At 56.8% G+C, this 16,318-nt stretch overlaps 1 protein-coding gene across 2 annotated transcripts in view; it reads left to right on the top strand.

Moving 5' to 3' along the window:
- TWIST2 (twist family bHLH transcription factor 2) overlaps positions 1–16,318 on the top strand; it is a 55,154-nt gene that overhangs the window by 28,371 nt on the left and 10,465 nt on the right. Inside the window, exon 2 of one of the 2 annotated variants that reach the window (XM_006151935.3) lies at positions 11,795–12,883. The exons of the other annotated variant lie outside the window; for it this stretch is intronic. The gene's annotated coding sequence lies outside the window, so the exon portion shown is untranslated. Of the gene's footprint in view, positions 1–11,794; positions 12,884–16,318 lie in introns of those variants that run through there. 2 annotated transcript variants of the gene reach the window in all.

Here is a 16,318-nt window from a genome sequence, read left to right as displayed (position 1 = left end):
GGGCAGGAGGCCGGCAGCATTGTTGTGGCCACTGAGGCTCCTCTGAAGAGGTGACACTTAAGCTGAGTACTAAGTGGGGCAAGTTCTCAGGTGGAGAGTTAGCGCCGGTCCCAGGAGAGGAGCATCTTGGGGACATCGCGAGTGTGGGGCACTGGGGCACCTTGGGAGTTGGGGTGAGTGGGGGACAGCAGCACCCACAGGTGCACGTCAGGGACATAGCACGGTGTCCTGCCCTGTAAGCATCTCTGGGAAGGTACATGCCATGCAGGAGTGCGAAGAGAAGGCAAAATGGCCGGGCCCTGCACCTGACGGCACCGCGCTGGGGACAGAGGCAAAGCCATGCTCGTCTCTGAGAGACCAGGTTGGACGGTCTGTGAGGCGTGACCCAGGACGTCTTCACACCAGAAGCAAAACCGTCAGAGGGCATTAGCTGGAAGGCCCCCCCTCCCTCCGTGTGCCGGCGGGCTCACGTCCCCCCACGGCTCGCTGACTGGGTCCTGGGCCAGTTCGTTGTCCAGGGCTGACTTTTGCACCCTGACTTGGAGCCTGTCTGGACGAGGGCCATTTAGTTTGCTCACTTGACTCTTAACCCAGGGGGTGAGTGTTCTAGACACTGAGATGAGGTCCGGGCTGGACAGTGGCCTGGGCTGTGGGCCAGGGTAAGGACCGGGCCAGCTTCAGGCCTCGATGAGTCAGAGGAGTGGCCTCAGGTGCACCACCCTGTGTAAGAACTTCCAGCACATTCTAATTGAGAGTAATACTCCCAGATTTCTAAGAGATCGAGTCCAGGCCCTTGTAAAAACTGGAGCCTGTGAGTATCATTCTGTTTGTCTGCATTTCCATCTAGTAACTTTTTGGCCAGCCCTGTGGAGGGAAGGCTATGCTCTTTCTTTTCTAAGAATTGGGTCATGGGACCAGCAGTTAGCATAATGGCTATGTCACTGAACTCCCGTGTAGTCGACCACGGTTCAAGTCCCGGACCTGGTGGCTTAAGTTCACACTGGGTGCGTGTGCGTTCATGCCCAAGATCCTGAGAGGAGAATGGAGGAGAAGGGACTACAGCATGGCCATCCCCCCGGGGGATGATTTATCGCTTTCTGTCTCTCAGTCTTCTTGGCGAGCACACGCGCCCTATAGCAAAAACCTCTCCAAAAAAAAAAAAAACAAGAATCGAGTCAAATGTCTATTAATTTGATACAGAAATGACTGTTCAAGGTCATTCAGATGAAAGATCTTAGATGTTTTGGGAACTGAATGAGTAAATAGCACCTGCCCATGGGCTGGAGGACAGGCACACCAGGTAGCAGACCCACGGGGGCCACCGAGGCCACAGACCCCAGGGGCCCACAGAGGCCACCAAATTTCTGGCATGTGGACATTTTCCTGGACAGGTGACCAGTGCTGTTCCCAGATAGAAAGCTGAGGTCACGGACACAGTCCAGAAGGACACACTCTGGGGTAGCGTGGAATGGTGGGTTTACCGGGAGCAAGCTGTGGATTCGGAACCTTTCCTTCAGAGTGAGCACACGTGTCCTGTGCACGGTGCTGGAGATACAAGAGTGACTGTGATTTGGTGTCATTGGGGGGTATGGCCTCCAGCCAGGGAGACAGCCGGTGAGCGAGGCTCCGGGCGGTCGTACATTCAGCAAGTACTCGTGAGCGCCCCACGTCCTGGTCCACATCCAGGGCTGGGAAATGGAGGGAGAAGGCAAGCCAGCTCCTGCTGCCATGGAGCCTGCCATGGGTGGAGAGGGGAGAACAGACACGGATACACGCGGGAGCCCTCACTGGGTCGGATGGGGGCTGCCGTGCAGGAAAACAGAGCAGGGAGGTGGATGGCGAGCAGGAGGCCGGCAGCATTGTTGTGGCCACTGAGGCTCCTCTGAAGAGGTGACACTTAAGCTGAGTACTAAGTGGGGCAAGTTCTCAGGTGGAGAGTTAGCGCCGTGCCCAGGAGAGGAGCATCTTGGGGACATCGCGAGTGTGGGGCACTGGGGCACCTTGGGAGTTGGGGTGAGTGGGGGACAGCAGCACCCACAGGTGCACGTCAGGGACATAGCACGGTGTCCTGCCCTGTAAGCATCTCTGGGAAGGTACATGCCATGCAGGAGTGCGAAGAGAAGGCAAAATGGCCGGGCCCTGCACCTGACGGCACCGCGCTGGGGACAGAGGCAAAGCCATGCTCGTCTCTGAGAGACCAGGTTGGACGGTCTGTGAGGCGTGACCCAGGACGTCTTCACACCAGAAGCAAAACCGTCAGAGGGGTTTGTACAGGTCTCACTCAGGAGGGTCCCAGGGTGGGTCCCAGGTGGACCCTCGCCCTTGCCGTGACCTCTGCTGGCTGTGAGGCTGGGGGAAGGTCACGGTGCGGGGGCCTGTGCGCTCACCAGAGAGACCGAAAGTGAGGGAGGGGCTGCAAGCCCGTGCTTCTTGTCTCAAGTCGCTGTCCCCATACCCTGCCTGGGAGAGGGGATGCGATTGCGCCCAGCTCAAAACCGTGTTGGTCACTTGGTCTAGACTTGCTGGCCCTTATTTCAGATGGAAAATCACGTCTTTGAGGTCAGCAGCTCCGAGACGTGGCGGCTTCTCAGAGGACCTGGTAACCTGCAGGGAAGGCCCGGGCCCGGAGGCCAGCAGAGCCCCACCGAGCGTCACTGAGGCAGGGCAGGGATGCGGGCCGCTGCTGGGGTTGACGTCTATGTGGCGAGAGCCCCGGCTCCATGTTCATGAAGACCTTACTCTTCTGCCCCGAGAAGCCCAGATGGGCCTGCTCACTTAGGGAGGGTGGGGCCGCCATGTTCGAGGGGACACACTTGCCCAGACACCTCTCCCTGCCCCATGTGTTACGGAGCCCAGAATTAGAAAGCCTCTTTTCCTTAAAAACATGAATTTTCTGCTGCGGATATCTCATTTCACATGCAGAATTCTTTTCATAGTTTCATATTACTGGGCCTTAAAATATCCAATGCAGTTGCTGGGCCAGCAAGTGGCATGATGGTTAAGATGTTGGATTCCCAAATGAGTCAGTGGTTCGAGTCCTGGATCCGGTGACTTGAAAATCACACCAGGTGTATGTACGTGTATGCCCAAAGTCTGGCGAGAAGAATGGATTGTGGATGTCCAGACCTCCTGGTGGGTGACTTCTCACTTTCCCTCTCTCTGTCTCTTTCTGTCTCTCTCCTCACTGTATGGGGAAAATAAGTCTAATTTAGTTATTTAATGTTCTTCTTTTGCAAACAAGTAGGAAGATGGTAAGGAGGCAGGCCAGAGACGTCGCATTGTCCCTGTGCACCTCTGGGGAAAGGCTGAACTGTTGAGTGATGTGGCCACGCCAGTGACTTCCTGCCAGGTGCCAGTCTGCCCTTGCCCTGCGAAGCCCGTTCCCATTGCCAGCAGGTGTTTTTCTGGAAACACAGATCTTGGTGTTTTGCTCATTTCTTGGGATGCTACAGAGGCTCGCTTCCTAACAAGGTCAAGGTGAGCACCCCTGGGTGCCCGACTGCGATTCAGGTAGGAGAGGCGCCTGCCCTGGGCCCCTGAGCCACTGATGTGCCCTCCAGGTCTGCACGGCCCTCGTGGATGGGGCTCTGTCTCACGGCTCTCTCCCTGCCATGCTGGGCTCCTGTGGATTGCACGACCTCTTCTCGGCCCTGTCTTGACTTTCTATAAAGTGCGTAATGGGACAGAAGTGAAGCCCATCGGGAGAAGCTAGCTGAAAGGCTGGATGCACTTGGCTGTCCCTTGCTACTGGAAGACCAGGAAGCACTGTGGAGAACACGGGTACATTTGCTGGCTTCTCTCTCTCTGTCTCTCTCTTCAGTTTCCAGAGAGCATGTTCACTCACCAGAAAGAGACAGAGAGAGGGAGAGGGAAAGTGAGAAAACACCCCAATGGGTGTGGGCACGCTGTAACCCCTCTTCTCCATTTCTCCACCCTGTTGGGATTCGGGACACACACACATACCTGCTGGGTTTTCAGCTCCAACCTGGGGTTCAGTCTGCACGATTGGCCATGTGGGATCCAGCCCCTTAACCACCAGGACTCAGGGCTGGCCTAGCTTTCACATCTCTTACATGGTTCAGTCCAACTGGGCCAACCCTGCTGGGAAGAAGGGACATCTATGGGCTGTCACCCTCACAGGCCACCGTGGACTGAGCTCTGTCTCTCTCCCTGCTGGATGCTTGGCCCTTTAAGGAGCGCTGACCACAGATGAGAAAGGAGGTGCAGCTGTGGGTCTCACCCGAGGACCAGAGGCCCTTCGGACACTCCTCTGAGGAGCCTGCCCTCGACCAGATGCCAGGGCCACCCAGATACCCATCTGTCACAGCCACTGTCCCCTGGGATAGCCCCGCTACTGGGCCTCCAGCGGCTTCCCTGCTGGGGGAAAGGATCCAGCCAAGAGAGCAAAGAGGCCAGCCCAGCACCCCGATGAGGGGCGTGCCCTCTGACACCAGCCCAGGACCCCGATGGGGGGCGTGCCCTCTGATGCCAGCCCAGGACCCCCATGAGGGGCGTGCCCTTGGACGCCAGCCCAGCACCCCCATGAGGGGTGTGCCCTCTGCTGTTTTCCATGGAGCGGTTCCGCCTGTGGGGAAGGCGGGGCCGCAGGTCACCTTATACCCGACGTTGGCTTCCAGGCACTGTCAGCTCACAGAGGGGAGCCAAGAAAAGGCCCTGGACTTCACTCCCGGAGCGGGGCCCCGGGATGCCCGGCCCAGGCGTCAGGCCAGACGACTCCCCGTGGTGACCATCACTCTGCCGAATTTCTGGAGGTCACGGGCTCTGCACTTCTCTCCCTGTCCCTAAGCACCGAGAAATAAATGGATGGAAAGGTTACCTCACGGCTCCTTGGCAAAGCCCTGAAATAGCACAGCTCTGTCCTGAGTGAAGGCTTGCTGCAGAAGATTCTGATGCAATGGAGAAACAAATAAACGAAAAACCAGGGAGTTGCCAGCAGGCTCCGCTATCTGGCAGGACCCAAGAGGAGCATGTGGGGCTGGGCCTGGGGCCTGCAAGCTGGGGTCCAGCTCCTGCCACTTACTGGTTGTGGACATGGGGGACCCTGGCAAGAAAGCAATCTCTGCCATGGAAAACTGTGCATAAAAGCCCCCCAGCCCCCTGGCCCCCGCCTCCTGGGGTGGGTATTTGAGGATGGCCAGGTGGCCACTCTGAGACCCAGGCGGGCACCAGCTGGGTCCACAGTGGGTGCAGGGTGCTCCCTGTGGTGATAACTTCCCTGACTCCTGGGAATTTCACAGTTAGGAAAAGCAAAGCCAGGACACAGGAGTGTGAATGCTTTACCATCTGCCTCACGAGAGAGGCCAAGAAGGAGCTTCCTCTTTGGGCGATTCCTTCCTGCTGCGGGAACTCTTCACTCAGGGACTGAATACCACTGCGGTGTCAGGCCAGGGTGCAGTGATGACAGGGACAAGTCCTCGCCTTTAGGGACCTCCCGACACAGCAATGACCAAAGAAAAATGTGAACACCTCAAGGAACATGCGTCACGGGCGTTACTAAAGCCTGCTGAGGGCTTTTTAAAATTCTGTTTATCTCATGAAGAGCTTAAATTAAATTCTAGTTAAATTATAAGAAAAATAAATTAAGCAAGGTTTCAAAAGAATAAGGCACTATGACCAAAGATGGCCTATTTATGGAACAAAGGGGTTCTCTGACATTCGGATGCCTCGGCCACGCTTTCTACATGCTTCGGCAGCGCCTGTCAGAAGCATTCACACTGCTCGTACTCTTCGACTCGCTATGCAGTCCAGCACGCGTGGAGTCAGAGAAGGAACAGAATAATCGGAGTGGGTGCCATTTGAGAAAAAATTAACACATATCTGATATTAAAATCTTTTTCTAATGGGACCAGCAGTTAGCATAATGGCTATGTCCTGGACTCCCACGTAGACCGCGGTTCGTGTCCTGGACCCGGTGGCTTAAACTCATGCCGGACGCATGTGCGTGCGTGCCCAAGATCCCGAGAGGAGAATGGAGGAGAAGGGATTGAGGCATGGCCATCCCCCCTGGGGGGTGATTCCTCACTTTCTGTCTCTCTGTCTCTCTCTGTCTGTCTGGCGAGTGCACGCGCCCTATAGCAAAAAAACCTCTCCAAAAAATAAATAAATAAATAAAATTTTAAAAAATAAAATCTTTTTCTAATACTTAAAGTCTCTATCTCCTATGATAAAAATCTTGTTTAGCTTCACAGAGTATTTTGAAAGCAGAAATAAGCCATCATTTGCATAACAGGCAGTAAGGTTCTCGTAAGCACTGTTTTGTAACATTGTTTCATAATAATGTTTTGAATTTTAAAAACTATTCTATAAAACAAGAAAAGAAATAGAGAGGGTTATTGGAAAGCATGAGACAAATACTATATACAGATGGTACCGTTTTCTATTAGGAACATGCTCCCCACCTCATCCCTCCAAAAAAATAGTTTCCAAATGGTCAGGACAAGTGAAACGGTAGAATGGAGGCCAGTTATTAACTGACGGTCATTTAAAAACCATCCTCACACACTAGCAATAACCCATCTAGTCATGTGATGAAACAAAAAGATGTCATTCACAAAAGCAGAACTTCCACACTACCTTCCATAGGCGTAATGAGAAATGCGGGAGACTTTTATGAAGACAGGCCTCTTCGCTGGGAAATGCAACGGAGTATGTTTTGAATAAGGAGCTCTACTTTTATGACCCTGTTTGAAAACACATCATTGTGAACGTGTCGTTTCTTTCTCATACTTACTCGTATACTTAATAAAATTTTAATTCAGCACAATTATTCTCAGGTGCATATGGAAGATGAAGACAGCAGACATATGCAAGAAATTTATGAAAAAGAAGTGGGAGGCAGAAAGTCTTGTACTGCCTTCCAGAGCATCAGCACTGAAACTCTGAGGTGCATGTTGGGGACCAGGAAAACGGGGTGCGGTGGAGGCAGAGAGCGTTGTCACACCTGGGCCCAAGGTGAAAGGAACAGTGCTCATGAGTGGGGAGAGGGTGCATAATCAAAGGAGAATTCCGAGATCCTGGCGTCCAGCAGGTCTGCGTGAGAGCAGCCTGCTGAGCCCCAGTGCCCGGCCAGTCGTACCCCTCCCTGGCCATTCCCCAGGGCTTCGTCAGGGGTGCCTGCTCTCGGCCACGGACGGGGCTCGCCCCCGCTGTCTGTCTGTCGGACTCTGTCTTGCCTGCTACGCATGCCTTTGTGAGTGCCCTCAGACTCTGTGACTTCCTGTAATTCTGTAACCTAGACCTCGATGCAGCCAGAGTATGAACCCAGAGCATCATGAAAAAACAAGTGGGCAGCTGCTCACCTCCGCCCCGGAGGCCTCCGAGCTGCTTCAGGCTGTGGGAGTCTGCAGACAGCCCTGTGCTCAGGTCCTGCTGATTGTCAGAGACCAGCCTGCAGGGACGTGGGTCACTTCTGCTGCCTGTCGGGCTCTGACACAGTGCAGGTAGCAGAGCAGGCTTGATCTTTTTTCCAGGTGGAGTTGCCGTCCCAGTTTAATTTGGAATCTGTTCCTTCAGGAGATGGTGCCGAATAACAACGTTGCTCCGAGACTGAGGTCTGCAGCACGGTCCGGTGGCCGTCTGTGGCCGTGGGAGCAGGCTGTGCTGGAAGGACTTGGGGCCACGCTTCGGCTGGAAACCTGGTGCTTCTCTGCATAACCTGCACCTTCGGGGCCAACTTTCCTGTTTAACGTTGTTGAAAGCTAATGCTGGCGGCTGTGGGTGGCGAACCTACCAAGCGAGGGCATATGATCGTGCGGTGGGGCCGAAACAGCCCATCATGAAAGCGAGGCTGTAATTTACAATTCAGACTGTATAATATCAAATCCCACATGTGCTTTCTACAAAGGGCCCAGCAGTGTAAAATGCAAGAGGAAGTTGTCCTGACCTCCGTGGTGGACACGAGGTCGTCCAGTTCGCTCCCGCTGGGCCTGGGCGGGAGTCTAGCCTTGCCCTGCCCTGCCCCATAAATCTTGGAGGGGCTTTGTCCCCTGGGATGAACTCAGTGAGCAGCACAGCCGGGCTGGGAGGGTATAAAGTGGCAGAATGGTGGACCCAGTGGTGAGGTGACTGCCCTGCCCGTTTGCCCAGGGCCGTCCGTTTTCCTCTGTTCTCTAAAGGTGAGGCCTCATGTCCATGGATCACGTGGCCATCCTGCCCAGCAGACACCTGGCCACCGGGACTCCCAGGCGGCTCTGCTGCACCGTGTCGGAGAGCCGTGCCTCGGAGCTGCTCGTGAGTTTCCGAAGTAGCTGCACACTCTGCCCTGCTGCCTGCCCCACCCACCCGGCCAGCCGCGAGGGCAGGTGCTGGAAATCGGCCCCCAGAAAGCGGGGACCTGGCATTCAGTCAGAATGGGGTCTAGCACTGGCTGTGGACATGGGCAGCCATGCAGGACCCTGCCCTGGCCAGGCAGGACACCCCTGGACATGTGGAAGAGGTGGGCGGCTTGTCGTGGCACGGTGGCAGTCAGGAAGGGCTTCCTAGAGGAGGCAGTGCTAGGCAAGCACTGAGAGGTCCTGCTGACGGCCGCGGACAGGCACGGGAAGGGGGTCGCTGGCTCCCACTGGGGCCTGGAGGGCCTTGTTCCCTGTGGAGAGTGTGTGCAGGCAGAGAGGGGGCTGCGGAGGGTTCTGGGCCACGACCTCGCAGTCACTGTTCTTTTGGCATCACTGTCAGGAGCCACGGGCCCTGGCCACACCGAAGCTCCAGGCCGTGGTGGACAGCACCATGGATCCCCCTCGCCTTGACGGTCCTCACTGCTGTCCCCCCACTCCTCAGCCTGCCGGGGTGTGGGCAGGGGGCCCTAGCAGGGAGAAGGACCCCAGAGCTGCTGCAGAGGACGTGGCCCACCTACCGAGGAGGGCACAAGGCTCAGCAGGCGTGGGGTCTCTGCCCTGCGTGGCCGGGCTCGCTCTTCCAGCCGGGAGTGCGCTCTGTCCCCTTCTCTGCTCCATTAACTCGGTCACCACATGCAGGAGTCGTCTCCCCCAGTGCCGTGAGCCCCAGAGGGGTTCGTGCCCGTGAGGACCTCGGGAAGGAGCACTCCCGGAGGAGCTGCCTCACGAAGGTGCCCTGCTGTGTGCTTGGGTTTCCGGCTGTGAGCAGTCGGCCTCACCGCGATGCTGCCAATTTCCCGTCTCTCGGTCTTCTAGCGATCTCTCTCTCTCTCTCTGTTTCTCCATCTCTCTTATTTCTCTGGCACATGGGTCAGTGTCCACATACTGAACCCTGCTTCTTCTTGCTCCGGGTCCCTAAGATAATCCTCCTGTCTCTGCCCTGTTACCCTTCCTGGGTTCACACCCTGAACCCTGGCCCCTCTGAATCCCGGGTCCCTGCTCACACCGAGCCCTGCTCCCTCTGTCTCCCGGGTCCCTGCTCACACCCTGAACCCTGGCGCCTCTGAATCCCGGGTCCCTGCTCACACTGAACCCTGCTCCCTCTGTCTCCCGGGTCCCTGCTCACACCCTGAACCCTGGCGCCTCTGAATCCCGGGTCCCTGCTCACACTGAACCCTGCTCCCTCTGTCTCCCGGGTCCCTGCTCACACCCTGGCCCTGCTCCCTCTGTCTCCCAGGTCCCTGCTCACACCAAACCCTGCTCCCTCTGTCTCCCGGGTCCCTGCTCACACCCTGGCCCTGCTCCCTCTGTCTCCTGGGTTGCCACAGCCCTACTAAGTGCTTCCCACTTCAGCCTGTTCTGTTTCAGCCAGGTCAAGAGGTGGCAAAGGGAAAGCTGGCCTTCCATGGCTGCCTCATACCCTTGACCACGGGGAGACAGCCGGGCGTCTGCGGCGATGGCCCTTCCGCGTCTTGCTATTGGTGCTCTGATGACTCGCCGACTACCTGGCGCACCTGCCCACTGGGCCATGCCGGTGCCTAGTGGGTGTGGTGTCTTTAGCAGAGCAGGTGCAGTTCCGTCGATGACATTGAGAGTGACGATTCACATCGCCATTGAGAGCGCCAAGAGAAGGCGAAGAGAAGGGGGCTGCGTTCTGTCAAGGCAGCCCGGAGGCCTGGCCCGGAGTCTGCACATTAGCAGCAGCAAAGAAGGTGTTCAAGTCATTGGAGTGCAGACACCAGGGGCTTCCGCGAAAGCAAGCCTGCGGGTGCGGCTTGGAGTCCCTCATGAGTGCCGAGAGGCATCTTCTCCAAAGCCAGGCGCCATCTGGCAGTGACGCCAAGGCCTGCTCTACCCCGAAGAGCCGCCCAAGGCCAGTGGGGTCTTTACACAGACGACCTTATCGATACTTTCCATCCCTTGTGGGGAGAGCACACAGAGGGCCACCTCCCAGCCTAGTCTGAATCCCCTTCCTGGCATCCTGTCCCCCGACGGTCTCCATAAAGCACGGTTGCAACGGAAGGAGTGAGCTCCCAGTTACCGCTTAAGGTGCTCAAACCGCCTTCGCACCTCTCAGTCTTTTGCCCCTTTATTACTGATTTCACTGAACGGTTAAAGTCCTTTCCGAGGTTCTCTGTACCCCTTTCCTGGAATACCTGAGCTCTTCCAGCCGTGAGCTGCTGCACCGAATTTTCAGAAATCCAGCCCTGACGTTGAGCAGAGATTAGTGGGATGTAGTTACCAGTTTCTCAGCTGCCATCAAACTACTCCTTCTGTCTCGACAACCCTTTGTTTAAAGCCCTTACTTCTGCATGTGAGCGGACAGTGGTCACCGGAAGGTGGCTCTCTTCTCCACGTGCCGTGGAACCCCCGTGGTCAGGCAGGCCATGTGACTATTCTGGCCAGTGGTGGCCGGGAGGACGCCATACCAGCACTTCTGGGTGAAGGCCTGGAACACCCAGTGTGCACCATTCTAGCTTCTGCTGCCAAGGTGCCTGGAAGGGCCCTGGGGTCCAGGTGTGGCTTGTTACCTCTGCCAGCCCGAGTCCCTCATGAGGGCTGGCATGCAGCCCCTCTGTCCTGAACGCCCAAGGAGTGAACAACTGCGGGTTAAACCACTGAGATTCGGGGCTTCTTGTTTTTGCACCCAAGCCTGGCTCGTTCTGACAGAGCAGCATGGGGTAGGTGGGAGGTGGGCTCCTCGTCACCACCATCTGTCCTGTTGTCCTGAAAGCCCGCGAGGGGTCTCCTCTGCAGCTCTGCTGTGGCAAACAGGCTGGGTTCCTGTGGGACGATGGTATAGACTGACGGTTCACATCGCCACTGAGAGCGCCAAGAGAAGGCAAAGAGAAGGGGGCTGTGTGGTGTCGAGACAGCCGGAGGCCTGGCCATTTCGCCCACGTCAGGGGACCTGTTTCTAACAGCACTTTGCAATGTTTTCTTTCTTTCTTTTTTTTTTTTTTTTGCAAATTATAAGACTTCCAAGGTGTTACCGGGACCACATTTGTGTTGACTAAATGTAGACCAGATGTCCTTGAAGTAGCTCATATCAGAATGCTGAAAGTTTTCATTGTTTTGCACTTTCCCTAAGCATCATGTTGAGTTCTTATCTTTGGTTCAAGGGCTATTAGCTTACTTTTAGAGTCCTGCTTCCATTTTTTAAAGTTTACTTATTTCTTCTATGAACAATGGGGAGAGAGAGAGCTCCTGACAGGGTCTTGGAGCTGCACTCCGCCCTGTCTCAGCCAGCCCTGGGGCATGGGCCCGCCTCTGCAGGGTGTACTCAGGAGGTCTCCAGATACAGACCCGGAACTTTCCCACGTGGGTTGGCCATGCAGTGCCGTGTTTTCTCCGCGCCACTGCCGAGCCCCCGCCCTGCTCAGCTTTACTTGAAGTTTTCTTCTTTCTACTTAATTTTATCTTTTTTTATTTGATTGTAGGGTAATGTTTTGCTTTAAAGTGGATTCAACCCGAATTCTTTAAAGCTGCACAGAACCTGCATCACATCTATTTATTGGCAGATCTTGGTTACAGAGAACCTAGAAGGTCAGGTGGGTTTCGGGCGAAGGAGCCCATGGCCGAACCGTACAGACATCACCATGGACTGTGGTCTCGCACAGCCGCGCTGCCTTAGCGAGAGCTGCAGGCCGCCACAACAGGCTCTTGCGGAACCCAGTGCCCCAAAGCCCGCGGTGAACAGAAGGCTGGCTCCCACCGCAGGAGCGGCACCCCAGGAAGGCAGATGCTGCAGACAGCCACGCAGCTTCACTCAGAGCCCAGGGTCTCTGCAGGATCTTCACAGCTCAGCTGTCTTTCAAATACAACTAGTTATTTCTGGCTTCCGAACTCAAGGGTATTGTCGCAGCCAGTGAAAAGCTGCGGGGAGGACCTGGAGACACGCCCGCTCTGCCAGACGCACATGCACACGTGACTTCGCTGAGGGATGCCGAGGCCAGGTCTGCCAGAGAGGAAGAAACTGGAAGTGCTTTTAGATGTGCAAACAGTCTTGAGTGTATTTTCAAAATCGTTCTGGGCTGGCCCGGTGGCCTGTTGTTCAAGGGAGCCAGATTCCACATGGTCAACCACACAGTTCACGTCCCAGCCCTGGAGGCTTGACAATCACAGCGGGCACATGTGCATGCACGCCCAAGGTCCTGAAGGGAGGGAGGGGTTCTGGTGCACCCATGCCCCACGGGAGTGTGTCTCCCTCTGTCTCTGTCTCTCTGTGTGCCCATGCACCTTCTGGCAAATTAAAAAAAAAAAAGAAAAGAAAAAAGATTAAAAAACATTGCCAGGCTCTCCTAGGCACGGTCTACTCACCCGCGTCGCAGCAGGCTCTAGGGTGCAAAAGGCTCCTTCTGCCGCTGCCTTTCACCGAGCCACCCTGGGCCTGGTGGGAGTCTCGCAGGCACTCCCTGGGTGGCAGCCGAGAAGAGCAGCTGATTCTGACCCCGTCACTCAGCCTGAGTCACTGACGCGGAGTGACGAGAGTGTACGAATCCAGCCAGGAGGGACGTGAGCAAACTTGGGACGGGGCGACCCTTCCGAGGAGAGTGAGTGTGTGCGTATGTATTTCTACATGGTGTGTGCATTTGTGGTGCACACGTGGATTTACATGGCAGGCGCATGTATATACACATGTATGTGGTAGGTACGTGGTGTGCGTGCACACATGAAACACGGTCATGTGTCAGTAACGACAAGCCATGTCCTGATAGCTCATCACCAGGCGATTTCGTCTCTGTGAGACCATCACAGGGCACGCTGTCACTGACCAGGTGACCCAGCTCCTCACGCCCGGCCGGACAGTGTGGCTCCTGTAGCCCCCAGGACCCACTGCACATGTGGCCTGTCACTGACCGCGTCGCTCTGTGGCACAACAGGATGCAGATACGAGTACGTGTGAGTGCCAGGGCCCGAGCCATGCCGGCCGCGCTGTGAGAGCTCAGGCCCCTGCCCAGCCATGTTTCTGGAACAGAGCCTGTCCCCTCTGCACAGCAGGCACAGTGGAGCGGCGCGTTACAGAGAAGACGCTGTCCAGGCCTCCATGGCTACCTCAGTTATATGCCATGAACCGTCAGCCGGTCCCAGTGGGGCCACCCGTGCACGCCCGGCACGCGTGGGAAAGTGCTGGGGCTTGAACTCAGGTCCTTTCCCGTGCAGGCCCAGCTGCATCACCACTGTGGACGAGCACGAAATGAGCACGTGCCAGGTGCCCTGCCACCTACAGGGCAGGTGACACCGGCCCATCTTACCGATGAGAAAAGGGCCACCGAGGGAGCCAGCCTGCCCTCCAGGTGCTGGCCCAGCCGTGCCCTCACAGAGGTCCGGGAGTGGGGACGGCCGGGGGAGCCTGCTCCTGAGGCTGGCACACAAGAGCTCCCACGGGCCGCATGCCTAGGGACCGCCTGGAGCAGAGGGCCACCTGGCCAGGGAGACGGGACCGTCGCAGGCATCATGCAGCCCACTGCACTGAGGTGAGTCAGGCCACCAGCCAGCTCAGCCTCCCACAGCCATCCCTGCAGATGCCGACCACAGCTGTCCGCAGGGTCGCAGCGAGAGCTCGCCCCTGGCAGGGCCAGAGCGGCTTCCCCGTCAGGACCGGAAGGAGCGTCTCCGTGTCTCCAACGCTTTGCTCCAGCGCTCCCAGCCCAGGAGGTGGTCCCTAAGGGCCAGTGAGTCCCCAGAGCTGAGAGAGAGACAGTCTGCACACCACACCAGCCAGGAACAGCTCCCTGCTTCGGGCTGTCCCCGCGCCCCCCTCCCCATGACCAGAAATATGTGTGTGCAGTCATTTCTCATTCCTGTCATTTTCTAGTTCTGGGGAAGTCCACTGTTCAGAAAAATACAAAGGAAATTGTTCTCCCTGTTCGAAAACACTTAGAAAGTAAAACTAGGCACTCGCCTTAAGACTTGAGTATACACCAGATTATAAATGTGAGGTTTCAGTCCAGGAATATTACATCTTAAGAAAGTGAACAAGAATGCACACGTTCCTGCGTCTCTATGCAGCCTGAGGTGTGCAGTTACCCAAGGGAGGGGACAGCACTCTAGCCCCGCGTCAGGGACAGCGTGAGAAGGCTCCGGAGGGGCCCGTCCTCTCAGGAGCTGCCCTCCCTGGTGGGAACTGCCCAGCACCACGGGGCAGGCAGTACCAAGACGTAGTCCTGGGGCTCTCACACACCCTCACATGTCCCCGCCTGTCCAGAGGGGGCCGCTGCTGGTCCCCACGGCTGATGAGAGTCTGCGGACTTCCTCTCGCGCTCGAAGGTCCCTGTAGAAGCCAGGCGTGGCATGGTGGAGACGCAGCTGCGTCCACATGGAAAAGGCCCTGGGTTCACTTCCCGGGACCTCTCTGAGCCCTTTGGGTGCACGTACATGAGCGCTGGGCTGGCTGAGGCCTGGGGCATGTGGGCTGACTGCTGCTCTCTCTGTCCCTGTCACTCTCTCTGTCCTCTCTCCCTCTCAAGGAAGAAAGACAGAAACTTAAGAAAAAAGGAGGGCTCTTTCTAGACAGAGCTGCCATGAGTGCCCCGCCCTGCAGCCCACTGCCTTCAGACAGGCAGGACCCTTAGTCTCGCTGACGTGACCATGCCGCCTGGAGCTCAGAACGACACAGGGGCAGGGGAGTGCTCCGTGGGGCTGCCCGCCACCCCTCCTTGGAGGGACAGAGGACACCCCAGCTCTGGGGCTTTTAAGATCAGCTGGGTAACCCTGACCTTGACCAGGGACTCGCACTCTGGGTCAACCTTCCCCAGCAAACAGGGCTTCTCTGCGACACCCACTGCAGGCCCAGCTCCTGCGGGGACATCGCCAGGCCTGGGACAGCTCACTGGGCCACCCATGCATCTTCTCAGACTTGACGCAGGGCTAGGCTGAACCCACGGCCGCAGCTCTCCCCAGGCCAGGGGCGTCCCGCCTTGACTGCTCCTGTCTGAGCGTCCCTGAGGTCAGTGGGCTCCCAGGTTCCCAGGTGGCTGAGTTCAGCTGTGGGTGAGTCGGGGGTGGGGGTGGGGCGGAACAGTCTATCAAAGTCCCTCCCTGGCAGATCTACGGCCTGCGGGCAAGGGGCAGCCACACCCCACGAGGTCATGAAAGGCACGTGGAGGTGCTGGGTCAGGGGTCTTCCTCGGCGGCCGACAGCACCCTCAGTTGGAGAGCTGGAGCCGGGCGGGGGCTCGTGTGTGTTCCCGCTCCCCCCCTCTCCTTGGAAAGGTGGCGTGCTTCCCCTGCAGAGCGCAGCCCGGCTCGCGAGCGCTCACCGCCGCCCACTCTTTGGCCCTTGTTCGCTGCTAACCCTGCGTGTCACGTCCTGTTCTATTTGGTTGTGTGGCAGTGTGCGGCCAAACCACACTGCAGCGGCCACCCACACGCTGGGGGGCCTGGAGCCCTGGTAACTGCCAGAATAGCCGGTCCGCCTGGGTCACCTGTTCACCCTGCTCTGCCCCGACATCGGTCTCTGCCCCTGAGAGCAGGCCAGCTCGGGGGCTCATCTCTGCAGTGTGTGTGCACCGATTTCTCGATTCACGGTGTTTCTCAGCACTTGAGAAACCACTTGAGAGGCCGGTTTGTCCACATGGTGCAGGACTGAGAATCTGAAACCGGCTGGGAGTTCTGAGTCCAGAGCTTGGAAGCAAAAGCCTTGTTCCTGCTGTGGAAGGGCCTGGCGAGCCGCCTGCCTCGCCTGTCCCACCTCTGCTGGCTGCAAGCACCTGCCGGAGTCGGGGTCCCAGAGGTTTTCAGGCTGGGCTGGGTCATAGTACGGGTTCCTCATCCCTTAGGAGTTTTTGCACTTTTCTAAATGTAGGTTAATATATGCAAAACATTTCAAAAACAGCCTTTGTAGTCTGGGTCACTTGGTCAGAGACTGCGTGACAAAATAGATTTAGGTGTACTTTCTTCTTTTTTCTTTTTTTTTTTTTTTTTTTTTTTGAGTTTTTTTCTATTGGTTTCTTATTTCAACC

The sequence above is a fragment of the Tupaia chinensis genome, unplaced genomic scaffold (genome assembly GCF_000334495.1).
Source record: "Tupaia chinensis unplaced genomic scaffold, TupChi_1.0 Scaffold000332_1, whole genome shotgun sequence".
Taxonomy (NCBI): Eukaryota; Metazoa; Chordata; class Mammalia; order Scandentia; family Tupaiidae; genus Tupaia; species Tupaia belangeri.
The sequence above is the reverse complement of the archived record's forward strand: the minus strand, read 5'-3'. Positions and strand labels throughout refer to the sequence as shown.